At 46.9% G+C, this 10,502-nt stretch overlaps 1 protein-coding gene across 1 annotated transcript in view; it reads right to left on the minus strand.

Annotated features, from left to right (window-relative positions):
• Nucleotides 1-3,317, minus strand: part of znf408 (zinc finger protein 408) — a 53,027-nt gene extending 49,710 nt beyond the window's left edge. Inside the window, exon 1 of the mRNA XM_060911247.1 lies at nucleotides 3,299-3,317. The gene's annotated coding sequence lies outside the window, so the exon portion shown is untranslated. The remainder of the gene's footprint in view (nucleotides 1-3,298) is intronic.
• Nucleotides 3,318-10,502: the final 7,185 nt, after the last annotated feature.

The raw sequence follows: 10,502 nt of genomic DNA on the forward strand, positions 1-10,502 counted from the left end.
CAAGGGGATACATATCAGGCGTTGGTGGATTCCGGTTGCAATCAAACCTCAATTCACCAAAGCCTGGTGTAAAACGAGGCATTGGGGGGAGCACAGGGGGTGAAGGTGTTGTGTGTGCGCACGGGGATGTTCACAGCTACCCTTTGGTGTCGGTCCACATTTTTTTCCGAGGGGAAAAATGCATAGTAAAGGCGGCGGTTAATCCTCGCCTCACCCACTCGATAATTTTGGGGACTGATTGGCCAGGATTCGGGGAGTTGATGAGCCGTTTAGTGGAGAGTGGGTCCTGCCATACATCAGCAGGGGGAGGTCCCGGTGTCACCTTGGTGGGAGCAGCTGTTACAGAGCCGTCTACATCATCTCTGTGTCAGAGTGAGGAGCCACCGGCTCCTCCTCTCTCTCTCGGGGAATCCCTCGCGGATTTCCCATTAGAACAGTCGCGAGACGAGACTCTGCGGCATGCGTTTGACCAAGTGAGAGTAATCGATGGTCAAATGCTCCCGCCGAACGCCACCCTGTCCTTCCCCTATTTCTCTATTATGAAGGATAGATTATACCGAGTGATACAGGACACTCAGATGAAAGAGCAAGCTTTTACTTCCAAAGAGCCGCCGGGAATTGGTGTTCCAGGTGGCTCACTTTAATCCCATGGCTGGACACCTAGGGCAGGATAAGACACTAGCCCGAATAATGGCCCGATTCTATCGGCCAGGGATTCGCGGTGACATTCGTAGGTGGTGTACGGTGTGCCGCGAATGCCAGTTAGTAAATCCAGCGGCCATTCCAAAAGCGCCTTTGCGCCCTCTACCATTAATCGAGACCCCGTTTGAAAGAGTTGGGATGGATCTCGTCGGGCCATTAGATCGGTCGACACGAGGGTACCGCTTTATATTAGTTCTGGTGGACTATGCAATGCGATACCCGGAAGCAGTGCCTCTGCGCAATATCTCAGCACGCAGTATTGCGGAGGCGCTCTTCCGCGTTATCTCCCGAGTTGGAATCCCGAAAGAGATTCTGACTGATCAAGGCACCACGTTTATATGTCATGGACACTGCGCGAACTGTATGGGTTATTGGGGATTAAGCCGATCCACACCAGCGTATATCACCCACAAACGGACGGTTTAGTGGAACAGTTCAACCGCACCCTCAAGAATAATTTTAAAAAATTCATAAGTGAGGACGCACGTAATTGGGATAAGTGGCTCGAGCCCTTGCTGTTTTCAGTGCGAGAGGTCTTCCAAGCCTCCATGGGGTTCTCCCCGTTCGAATTATTATAATGGGCATAAGCCGTGCGGCATTCTAGATGTGCTGTGGGAAAATTGGGAGGAGGAACCTTCACAAAGCAAAAATGAAATTCAATACGTTATGGACCTGCGCGCAAAACTCCACACCCTCACCCACCTAACCCAGGAGAATTTGCGGCAAGCCCAAGAACGGCAAGCCTGCCTGTACAACAAGGGTATGCGCCTTAGAGAGTTCGCACCGGGAGATAAAGTACTCGTACTGTTGCCCACATCGAGCTCCAAATTGGTCGCCAAGTGGCAAGGACCCTTTGAGGTCACACGGCGAGTCGGGGACGTCAACTACGAGGTGAGGCGAATGGACAGGGGTGGGGTGCTACAGATTTACCACCTCAACCTGCTTAAACTCTGGAATGAGGAGGTCCCCGTATCGTTGGTGTCGGTGGTTCCGGAGAAGGCGGAGCTGGGGCCGGAGGTTCAAAAAGGGGCATTGGCGTCAGGTATCCCTCCGGTCCCCTGTGGAGACCACCTCTCCCCGACCCAACTCACGGAGGTCGCCCAGTTGCAGACCGAGTTTTCGGAGTTTCGAGTGTTCTCTCCCCTGCCCGGTCGCACTAACCTCATAGAGCACCACATAGAGATGCCCCCGGGGGTGGTAGTGCGTAGCCGCCCTTACAGGCTACCCGAACACACACACAAAAAAAATGTGGTTCGGGAAGAACTCGAGGCCATGCTCGAAATGGGCATCGTCGAGGAGTCCCACAGTGACTGGAGCAGCCCGGTGGTCTTGGTACCCAAGGCCAACAGGTCGGTCCGGTTCTGTGTGGACTATCGAAAAGTCAATGCGGTGTCTAAATTTGACACGTACCCAATGCCTCAGATTGATGAGTTGCTCGATCGACTAGGCACAGCTCGCTTTTATTCAAGACTGGATTTGACAAAGGGATGGTGCCGGCCCCCGCCTCCACGGTGGGGGAATGGGGCGAGGATGGGACACAGGAGGAGGGGGAGAGAGAGAGAGAGAGAGAGAGAAGAGGAGAGAAGAGAAGATGTCATCTGCTGTCCTGCCGCCGGGACAGCCGCCAGATGATCCTCCGCCAGCTCGACTGCCTGATCCAGCGATGCCGGGCGGTGGCACTGGACCCAGTCCGCGGTTCCTGCTGGTAAGCAGGCGATGAACTGTTCCAGCACCACCTGGTCGACGATTCCCTCGGCGTCGTGATCGTCGGCCCTCAGCCACCGCCAGCAGGCGTCCCGGAGCTGCTGGCCAAACGCGAACGGCCGGCCGACTTCCTCCAATTGCAGCGCGCGGAAGCGCTGGCGCTGTTGTTCCGGGGTGCGCCCCACGCGCTGGAGGACGGCCCGGCAGAGGTCCGCGTAGGCCAGCCGGTGGTCGGCGGGGAGCTGTAGCGCGGCCAGCTGTGCCTCTCCCATGAGCAGGGGGAGGAGGCGCGCCGCGCGCTGCTCCATCGGCCACCCCGAGGCTTCGGCGACCTGTTTAAATAACGTGAGGAACACCTCGGGGTCATCCTGCAGGCCCATCTTGGTGACAGTGAGGGGAGACGGGCCCGCGGCTGGAGCGCTGGTGGGCCCCGCCGACGCGAGGAGATGCCGGAACGCCTTGCGATCTTCCTGCTGGGCCAGCACCAGGGCTTCGAAGCGCCGCTCTTGTTCCTTTTGGAGTGTGACGAGCGCCTGGTGCTGGCTTTGCTGAGCCATGGCAAGGGCGTGGACCAGGTCGGCGAACGGAGAGGATGCCATGGGGCTGCGGGGTTGGTGCTCCACTTCCCGGGTTTCGGCACCACTGTAGGACTCCCTATGTGTGGGTGGAGCACAGAGGACGGCAGGACAGAGATCAGGTTTGTCACTTGGCTTTATTGCCACACTTTTCAGTTTAACAATAACCAAACTAGCACAGACACACACACAACCGGCGTCTGGTTCAGGGATGAGCTCTCTCCGCTCTCGCTCTCCCTCCTCATATAGGGCCGGTCACTGGGAAGACACACAAACACAGGTTAATTGCTCTCAGGTGTAGTGATTCTGCCACTTACCTTCCCTGACTCCACCCTCCTGTCACAGACCGACGCTTGACCACGCCCCCGCTGCCACAAAAACATAGAGCATATTTAACCCAGGGGGTGAACCAGTCTAGTCTCCTTCCTGTTTCAAAACAATATCAGAGTGCCCAAGCGGATATTACTTCTAGACTTTCTGTAAAGCTAGCTCTTCTGAACGTTAGATCACTTTCAAACAAGTCATTTTTAATTAATGATCTTATCTGCAAACAATCTTGATTTTTTGCTTCTAACTGAAACTTGGCTGGATCAAGCAAATAGTGCTACCACCCTTATTGAAGCAACTCCCCCAAATTTTAATTTTATGAATGTTACCCAACAGGGGAAAGGTGGAGGGATCGCAAATATATTCAAATTCTCTTTTCAATGTAAACAATCCTCACTTGGTGATTTTACATCCTTTGAACACTTATGTGCACTTGTTACATGCTCTCCTAACATATTATTAACCATTTACAGGCCTCCGAGACATTCAGCCAAAGTTTTTCTGGAAGAGTTTGGTGAACTGTTGTCAGTCATTTGCTTAGAGTTTGACTGTCTTATTATATCTGGGGATTTTAACTTGCATATAGATAATCCTGAAAACACTTATGCCAATGAACTACTTGCACTTATTGACAACTTCAACCTAGTACAACATGTACAGGGGCTGACCCACTCTCGTGGTCATACCCTTGACCTCGTCATCACAAAGGGTCTTATTGTTTCTACTACTGTTGTTGACCTGGCCTTATCTGATCATTTTTGTGTTTTCTCTGATGTTTCTATGTCTCCTCACATTCAGAACAGCTCAATGACTATGGGTAGGAGAGTCATAAACGACAACACATGTGTTCTCTTTGAGCAAGCTCTCTCTCGGATCTCAACCAAAATGTCAGACTCTGTAGATGATTTACTGGAAATTTTTAATTTAAATATGACCCAAATTATGGATGATATTGCTCCATTCAGAATCAAAAGAGTCAATGATAAGCAGAAAGCACCATGGAAGCGATACTCAGCTGTTAAACTGTTAAAGAGAGAATGTAGAAAGACTGAAAGAAAATGGCGCAAAACTAAACTTCACATCCATTATCAAATCCATAAAGAGATGCTTTGTAAATATAATTATGAAATTCGTAAAGCAAGACAGTCTTTCTTCTCCAACATCAACAGGAATATGAACAATGCCCGTGTGCTATTTTCAACAGTAGAGAAGCTAACAAATCCCCCACCACAATTAGCACCTGAACTTCTCTCAGTTAATAAATGCAATGAGTTTGCATCCTTCTTTAAAGGTAAAATTGATAAAATACGACATAATATTGCTCATAATATATCTCAGTTGCAAATAATTGAAAAACTGCAATCACCAGTGACACAGACAGATAACTTCAACACAATGTCAGAATTTTGTTTAATTGATTATGAGACTCTTGAAAAAACTGTACAAAATCTTAGTTCCTCAACATCTGAATTGGACATTCTGTCCACCAACTTTTTTAAGTCTGTTCTACATCTTATAATTACAGATGTGCTTCAAATCATAAATACATCCTTAGAGACTGGCATTGTTCCTGTGTCCTTGAAAAAAGCCGTTGTAAAGCTCCTACTTAAAAAGAATAATCTGGATTCTTCAGTATTAAATAACTACAGGCCAATATCAAATCTACCATTCATCGGGAAAATCCTTGAAAAAATTGTCTTCAATCAATTAACTGCCTTCTTGATATCAAACAGCTGTTTTGATATCTTTCAATCAGGATTTCGTGCCAATCATAGCACTGAAACAGCGCTGATTAAAGTTATAAATGACATACGTCTTAATACTGATGCAGGCAAAACATCGGTCCTGGTATTACTTGACCTCAGTGCAGCTTTTGATACTGTTGATCACAACATACTGCTATATCGACTTGAACATTGGGTTGGGTTGACTGGTAAAGTTATCAATTGGTTAAAATCATACTTAAAAGATAGAAGCTTCTTTGTTACCATGGGAAATTGTACCTCAACGTCAATGTCCTTGACCTGTGGTGTCCCCCAGGGGTCGATTCTTGGACCATTACTATTCAACCTTTATATGCTCCCACTTGGGCAAATTATCAAGAACAATTCAATTTTATATCACTGCTATGCAGATGACACCCAAATTTATCTTGCTCTATCACCTAATGATTATGCCCCCCTTGAATGTCTCTACCAGCGTATCGATCAAATCAACAACTGGATGTCACAAAATTTTCTTCAGCTGAACACAGATAAAACAGAAGTAATTCTATTTGGAAAAAAAGATGAAAGACTCAGGATTACCACTATTCTTGACACAAAGGGGATTAAAACAAAAGAAATGGTTAAAAATCTTGGTGTTTTCATTGACAGCGAGCTAAACTTTGACAGGCACATGAAAGCAATCACTAAAACGGCATTTTATCACCTAAAAAACATTTCCAAACTAAGAGGACTTATGTCAAAAAATGATCTGGAAAAACTTATACATGCCTTCATTTCTAGTAGGGTTGATTACTGCAATGGCCTTTTCACAGGCCTGCCAAAAAAAAAAAAACCATCAAACGACTTCAGCTGGTTCAAAATGCAGCAGCTAGGGTTCTCACACGAACAAAAAGAACAGAGCACATTACTCCAATTCTAAGGTCCCTTCACTGGCTTCCAGTAAGCTACAGAATTGACTTTAAAGCATTGCTGCTGGTGTACAAATCTCTAAATGGTACAGGGCCAAATTACCTCTCTGATATGTTGCAGCGGCCTAACCCAATCAGATCTACCAGATCGCAGCAGAAAAATTTACTGTTAAAACCTGTTCTTAAAACAAAGTGTGGTGAAGCAGCTTTTAGCTACTATGCAGTACAGCTATGGAACCAACTGCCAGAGGACATCAAAAATGCTCCTGCTGTTGGCAGCTTCAAATCTAGGTTAAAGACCAAGCTGTTTTCAGATGCTTTCTGCTAAATTATTAATATTGCCATCTCTACATGTTTTAAACTCTTTACTTTTACAGTCTCTCCATGTTTTAAATTTTACTTAACTTTTATTCTATTTTATTCTGCTGTTTTTTTGTTTTGTTTTTTTAATTGAATTTTTATCTCATTATTATTTTATTTCTACTATTGTTTAATTCTTATTAATTTTCTTCCCCATTTATTTTATGTAATTTTATTTTCTATTGTTTACTGTTTTGCTTTTACTTCTGTAAAGCACATTGAACTGCCATGGTGTATGAAATGTGCTATATAAATAAACTTGCCTTGGTTTAGTTTGCAGAGTGAGATCTCAAAATTCAGCACTGCAGCATGTGTAAGCGTGTCAGTAAACCCGCTGGTAAAGAGCTGACTACAAACATTGACAGCTCAAACTACAACTCCCAGAACACACAGCGCCCTCTGTCTCCTGCCTTCTAACACACAGCTGATATCCATTTCCTCATCACCTGCCCCTGCATATAAAACACCAGTCACACAAGCACTCAATGCGAAGTATTATTCTGGTTCACCGATCATACCAAGCCTTGTTAGCTCTCTTGCCCCTTTTCCACCAAAGCAGTTCCAGGGCTGGTTCGGGGCCAGTGCTTAGTTTGGAACCAGGTTTTCTGTTTCAACTGACAAAGAACTGGCTCTGGGGCCAGAAAAACCGGTTCCAGGCTAGCACCAACTCTTTGCTGGGCCAGAGGAAAGAACCGCTTACGTCAGTGGGGGGGCGGAGTTGTTAAGACTGACAACAATAGCAAGACCGCGAAAGGTCACCATTTTTAAGCAACGAGAAGCAGCAGCTGTACAAACGCGAAGTCATCCATTATTGTTGCTGCTGCTTCTTCTCCGTATTGTTGTTGCTTCAATGTTTGCACCAAGGTTTATGCAAACACAGTGACATAACTGATGTATACAGTGATGTAACTGATGTGGCTCCCCTTAGTACCCCGAGCTATGGAAAAGCAAACTGGTTCTCAGCTGGCTCGCAAGTTGAGCGAGTTGTGAACTAGCACCAGCCCCGAACCAGCCCTGGAACTGATTTGGTGGAAAAGGGGTATATGATTGCCTTTCTACCATTCTGAACTTTGCTAGTGTTTCTCATTTCCTCGATCTCTGTTTACCTCTGATATTCTGTTTGCCAATTGCTTGACCCTAGCGTGTTTACTAACCTTGATTCCTGTCTCTCGATTTGGCTTGGTTCGCTATTCTTAAGTTGTCTTCCACCACACATACATCCGTAAGTGTTTGCATAGTCACAGGATACTTTGCCATCATGGATGTAGCGGAGGATCAAAAGCAGATGGCTCTCAATGCCCAGGGGCAACTGCAAGGAGAACACCAACAGATGCTCACCGATCTCAACACCAGGATGGCGCAACTAATGACGGTTATGTCACAGGCCCTCCTAGCGTGCACTGAATCTCCTCCTCACCTGGCGTTGCAACTCCCTGCACCAGAAAAGTTTGCTGGCGACCCCGCCACATGTAAGGGCTTCTTGCTACAATGCTCCTTGTATTTCGCCACCATGTTGGATAGCCCAGAAGAACATAAAATTGCTAAGTTTCTGTCTCTCCTCTCCAGCAAAGCACTCCACTGGCTGTCTGGAACAAAGGTGGAAAGCCAACAGGGTCATATGAACTGTTTCTCTCCCTCTTCAAGGAGGTTTTCAACCATGAACCCTAGGGAATCAAAGTCAGGGAAAGCCTTCTCACCAGCTCACAGGGCACTAGAAGCATTGCTGAATATGCCCTGGATTCTTGGACCCTTGCAGCCTCCAGTGGATGGAACGACCCAGCACTCAAAGCGGTCTTTTGCCAGGGGTTGCACCCTGAGATCCTCAGTGAGCTGGCATGCTGGGATAAGAACCTCTTGCTGGACACCTTGATCAAACTGGCCATTTGTCCGGACCAGCTGTCGAAACACCGGCCTTTGGTCCTCACAAATAAGAAACCAAACCCACCTCCAGAGGACCACGAACCCATGGAACTCTCTTGCTCATAGTTGTCCCGCACTGAGCATGCCAGAAGGTGTAAAGAGAGTTTGTGTTACTACTGTGGGAGTACAGTGGGACCAGGCACGGCACCACCATGAGGGCACATCTACCTCCTTTCCAGAAAGAACATGCTGCCATGGAGGAATACATCCAAGAAGCTCTCAAACAAGGTTACATCCGGCCATCAAAATCTCTTGCCTCGGCCAGCTTCTTCTTTGTAGAGAAACGAGCTGGATCTCAGAAGTGCCTACAATTTGATCCAGATTAAATGAGGTGATGAGTGGAAGACAGCGTTCAGTACAACCACTGGTCACTTCAAATACCGGGTCATGCTGTATGGACTATCTTCAGCTCCCAGCGTGTTCCAAAGTTTCATCAACAATGTACTGTGGGACATGCTGGGAAAGTACATCATCACATACATAGACGACATCTTGATTTACTCCTCAGATTTCCACAGTCATCAAAGCCACGTCAGAGCTGTACTAAAATGACTGCTTGAAAACCACCTCTATGTCAAGGCCGAGAAGTGCGAGTTCCACCTAGACAAGATCCCCTTCTTGGACTACATCAGCTCAGAAGGAGTCAGTATGGATTCAGCCAAAGTCTCGGCCATCACCTCATGGCCACAACCCAAGTCAGTCAAAGACCTCCAGAGGTTTCTAGGTTTCACCGCTGATTCATCAGGAACTTCAGCACCTTGGCCTCATTTTTGACCACCCTCCTGAAAAAGGGTCCCAAGGGCCTTAGGTGGAATCCTCAGGTGGAAGAAGCCTTCAACCAGCTCAAGGCCACATTCACATTGGCTCCCATTCTCCAACATCCAGATCCCACGAAGCCATTTGTCATAGAGGTGGGTGCCTCTGACATGGGAAAAGATGGCTCCAACTCTCAACAATTTGGAGAAAGGCCAAAACTACACCCAGTGGCCTTTTTCTCCAAAAAGCTTACCCCTGCTGAGATGAACTATTACATGGGCAATCGTGAGCTGCTGGCCATCAAGCTAGCCCTAGAAGAGTGGCGACACTGGCTGGATGGAGCAACTCACCCATTCACCATCTTAACTGACCATAAGAACCTAGAGTATCTCAAGAAGGCCAAGAGGCTGAATCCACGTCAGGCCAGGTGGGCACTATTCTTTACCCAGTTTAACTTCTCTATCTCCTTCCGACCAGGGTCCAAGAGCACTAAAGCGGATGCTCTGTCCTGGGCTGTAGATCTGTCACCCAGAGACACAGAACCCCAACCCAACATTTCATTCAATCCATCACATGGGATTTGGACAGTAAAATTCATAAGTCTCAACCTCAGACTACTCTCAACAACATCCCACCTGGTCTTCTCTTTGTGCCCACATGTCTACACAGCAAACTCATCACCTGGGTGCACTCTTCTCCTGCCACTGGTCACCCCAACAGCTATTGCACCTGCCAAATGCTGAAGAATAGGTACTGGTGGGACAACATGTTAACCAAGATCAACCATTTCGTCGCTTCCTGTTCCAACTGCACACAAGCCAAGGTTCCCTGAGCTCCTCCGGCCAGCAAACTTATGCCTCTACCTGTGCCACAGCGACCATGGTCACACTTGGCAATCTACTTCATCACAGACCTTCCTGCGTCTCAAAACAATACCACAATCATGGTCATCATAGACCGGTTCTCGAGGGCCTTGAGGTTCATCCCTCTTCTGGGCATTCCCACTGCTGCCCAAACAGCAGAACTTCTGTATCAGCAAGTCTTCCGCTACTATGGCATCCCTGAGGACATCATAAGTAACCGAGGTCCTTAGTTCATATCCAAGTTCTGGTCATGCTTTATGGAGAGACTGGGAGTGTCTGTTACACTCCCTTTGCTCGTGCTTTCTTAATCTTTATTTCTATACTTTACTTTCTCATTGAATTTCCACTTTTTTTCTCTCTTCTTCATCTTTATAAGCTTTTAATTTAATTTTAATTTCCACTTTTTTTTTTAAATGCCAGGAAGCAAAAAATCCTGCAGAAAATGCATGGAATTAGAACAGAGGATTTCTATTCTGGAATCAAAGATTAATGCTCTGCCAAAGACGGATGAATTAAAAGCGATATCTCAGGAAAGGAGTATAGAAACAGTGGCTGAGAATGCAGAGATTGCGCTCCGACAGACTGAGGACATTGCAGACCAAGTGGAAGAATTCATAACTCAAGCTGTACAAAATGTGAGTACTGAAAACTGGCAAATGA

This window comes from Neoarius graeffei, chromosome 27 (genome assembly GCF_027579695.1).
Source record: "Neoarius graeffei isolate fNeoGra1 chromosome 27, fNeoGra1.pri, whole genome shotgun sequence".
Classification (NCBI taxonomy): domain Eukaryota; kingdom Metazoa; phylum Chordata; class Actinopteri; order Siluriformes; family Ariidae; genus Neoarius; species Neoarius graeffei.